This window comes from Emydura macquarii, unplaced genomic scaffold, assembly GCF_026122565.2.
Source record: "Emydura macquarii macquarii isolate MOO-44397 ecotype Brisbane River unplaced genomic scaffold, CSIRO-AGI_Emac_v2 contig_3470, whole genome shotgun sequence".
NCBI classification, from domain to species: domain Eukaryota; kingdom Metazoa; phylum Chordata; order Testudines; family Chelidae; genus Emydura; species Emydura macquarii.
Window position 1 is genome coordinate 3975950 of NW_027133607.1, and position 3753 is coordinate 3979702.

Below are 3753 nucleotides of genomic sequence, written 5' to 3' on the forward strand. Positions count from 1 at the left end.
AATGGCATCGAGAATTATTACAAATCTTGCGGGACTCAGAAACAGAGGTGCTTTAAGTATTAATTTGCACCAGGCCGAACAAGAATCCTTCTGGCTAGTCGCAAGCACTAAAACTTCCCCAACACACCATTGCCTAATTTTAGCTCATTAACTGGAAGCTGATATCCAAGCCTGACGCTTACTGCAGTTTACTCATATTACAAGCAACAGGTGTCCAGGAATCCCTGCTGAACTTCTCCCTGTATACAGAGCAGAGCAGCAATCAGAGCATGCAGACAATGAACACCCAAACTCTGAAACACCCAGGGCTGCATCTGCCACTAGCCAGGAGCCCCCAGATCCCCCCAAATCCTCATATCATCCAGCATAATTTTCTTGATCAAAATGAAATGCCCAAACTGTCAGCAACTGAATGATTTATTAAAGACACATGGGGCAAACTCTATCCAAGTCACATGATTTACGGCTCAGGCTCATCTCTATCGGTTAGACTGTGGCACTCAGTCATAAGCCCTGAGTAGGGGATGATGTGGAGTAATGTACCCCAGGAGATACAATGGGGCAGATTGAGCCTGCCTGAAGCACAATCTCCTCCAGCTCTGGGGAGGTGCACGTTTTGTCCCAGCCTTTAGGCTGCCATAGAACAGTCCCCACCCCACAGGCTCTGACTCCGCCTCCTCCTCACCCCCTTTACACTCTCCTGCCCCCCATCCTGCAGAGACTGCTGCTGTGAACAGCACCTCTGCAAGCCATGAAGGTCATTTCTGGCATGCCCCACCACTTCCCCAGGACAGCCCCACGCCGAGGCTGCTCGCCATGTGGATTTTGCTGCATGAGAAGGAACTCTGCTGTGGGAGCGGCCATGAGCACGGCTGGATCGTCCCATGTGCAGGCTGCCCTGAAGGGGAGAGAACATCCTCACCTCTAATAACATCCCCTTTATTTCACCCACTGGCGGTTAATGCTTTACAGCCAATGACTAGGGGCCCGAGCAAGACCTTCGCAACACAATGTGCCTCATTCCCATTCATAAAGCCAGATAGGGTCAAGAATCATGAGGCATGTGAAAGACAAAGGGAGGTACCCTCAGGGAATCCTATACATTTATATTTCACTAAAATCCAGTGGGTTTTCTGCTGCGGTTGGCTATACAGTCATATTCCACATGCAAGTTGCAGTGGTGCTGGCATGCACTGCATCCTGCTTGCTCTTGGGTGTCCATACTGTGCATTTAGGTATAGTTTTGTAATCTGGGGATTATAAAACAGCACACAGCCCCAAAAAAAGCCAGATTATATAATAGGAGGCCATTATTCAGATCCAAATCTGGGTGAGCCTCAAATTAGTGTTTGGGGTTGAGTTTTCAGGCAGAAACAGGGCTAAAGTTTGGGGGTCGGATTGGAAGGTCTCAAAATCTTGCGAGTTTTTCTTGTGTTAGAAAAAAATGACCTTCGGGGGGGCCTCAGGCCCCAAACGACATAATTAGCTAACCTGAGAAATGAGGACCTGATATAAACTACAGCTGGACAAGGGTTGGAATACCAAATATGAACTCCCATGAACTTCTAGGGAGAAAAGGTTGGGTTTGAATCCCTGGATCACAGTCCACCCATATGGTTTTAGCCCCATGCCATGGATTACTCCCTTGCCATGGAATTCACCATAAATTCCACTCCCTGCTGCAAAACTGTGCTCCAGAATCCATGTTTTCCAAGGCCTGGTTTACACCTGAAATATAGGTCAACCTAGCTACATTGCTCAAGGCTGTGAAAAATTGAACACCCTGTGCAATGGAGGTAGGTTGACCTAACCTCACACTGTAAACACAGGTAGGTTGACTTAGCTGCTGCCTCTCGGAATAGTGGATTTACTACAGTGACGGAAAAACCCCTTCTGTTGCTGTAGTGTCTATTCTACAGCCCTGTGACTGCAGCATTGTAGCTGTCAAGGTTGTAGTGTAGACATACCCTTAGAATCTTCTTAGGGATAGGACACTGGGCTGGGAGTCAGGAGACCGGGGTTCTGTTCTTGGCTCACTTGAACCCTGTTTCCCCTCTTGGACTTTGTCTGTCTTGCCTAGTTTGACTGGAAGCTCTTCAGGGCTGGGATTGTCTCACTATGCGTTTGTACAGCACCTAGCACAATAGAGTCCCAGCACCTAATGGGGCATCTAAGCACTATTCTAAGACTAATCACAACTTGTAAGGCAAATCAGAGTAGCTCCATTGATGCCAATGTAGCTAAGTTGATCTACACCAGCTGAAGATCTATCCCATAAGGTACATCTACACAGCAGAAAAAAAACCCATCAGTGAGTCTCAAACTCCAGGTCAATTGACTTGGGCTCAAGATTCAGGGCTAAAAATATCAGTCAACGTTTGAGTTTGGGCTGGAGCTGGGGCTGTGAAGCCCAGAGAGGAGGGAGTGTCTTGTCTAAACAGCTATGTTTAGCCCCGCAGTGCAAATCCCTTTGACCAAGGCTCTGAGAGTCACTTCTGCAGGTCTTGTTTTTGCTGTGTAGACGTAACGTTATCAGACTCATTCACATGCGCAAAAACTGTTTCAGGATTTATAAAGAGCTGTAAGACAGGTCATATTTCTGAAATTCTATCCATGCTGTCTAATCATTACCAATATAAAGGGCAATGATTAAAATGCACAATTTATAGTCATTTGCATATGCAAAAATTATGTTGTTATGTTGTCTCTTGGTATTCAAAAACTACGCAGGGAAAATAGCTGACCTATTAACTGTCCATCATCAGTCTTCATATTAGATGGCTTAATAATGCAAAACTAAATGAATTTTCATTTGCAAATGAAATAACTTTCATTTCTGTATTTACCTTCGGTACTTTGAACTGCTCATTTAGTAGCGTTTTAATGGGAATATTCATTTAGTGTAAAATTAAGTAATGAAGGATTCAAACTGAAACCAATGTGATCATGCAAATTAACTCAGCGGCTTCATGGTCTTTTACAACTTCTTGCTCATGGAATTCTTATGGAAAGTTGACTGTTGCATGGTTGCAATTGAACGGGTTGGATATATGCTCTCTAATTATTCCACCCTGTTCTACTGAAGTGCTTATCCCGGGCCCATCTTTGTGGTATCTGACCACCTTGCAATAGTGACTTCAGGTATGTGACAGCCATCTGTCATGTGTCACATGAATTAAAATAATCCGTACTCCACCACAATTGGCAGCCTTTTATTAATTATTATCATCATAGTGCCTAAGTGCGGACCAAGATCAGGGCCCCATGAGCAGGGCACTATACAAACACAGAGTAAGAGACAGCCTCAGCCCCAGAGAGTTTATATTCTCAATAGACAAGACAGACAAAGGGTGGGCGAAAGATATATTACACAAATGCACCGTGAATAAACTCTTGTCAGCAGGCTCAGCAGAGAAGTCAAGGAATGAAGAGCTATAGCGACCAAGTTCCCTTCACAACCTGAAGGTGATCCCTCAAAGTCAGGGTTGCAGCATATTGACTGAGCATCATGCGGGAAGCCTGAATCTCCATCAATATTTTTTTGAAAACAACACAATATTCCAGGTATATTTTGCCCTGAGTGGTATAAAGAGACTGTCACCTCCGTAGCTTAAAGGCAGTAGCAAAGTCATAAACCTCTGTGTGGATCCAATCACTAGGAAGGGACAGAGAACCATGTAGACAAGCATGGGTTACAAAAAAGAAACCTCATCAGCATTAAAAATCCTACTAAGTTCTTGGCCTTAATGATTT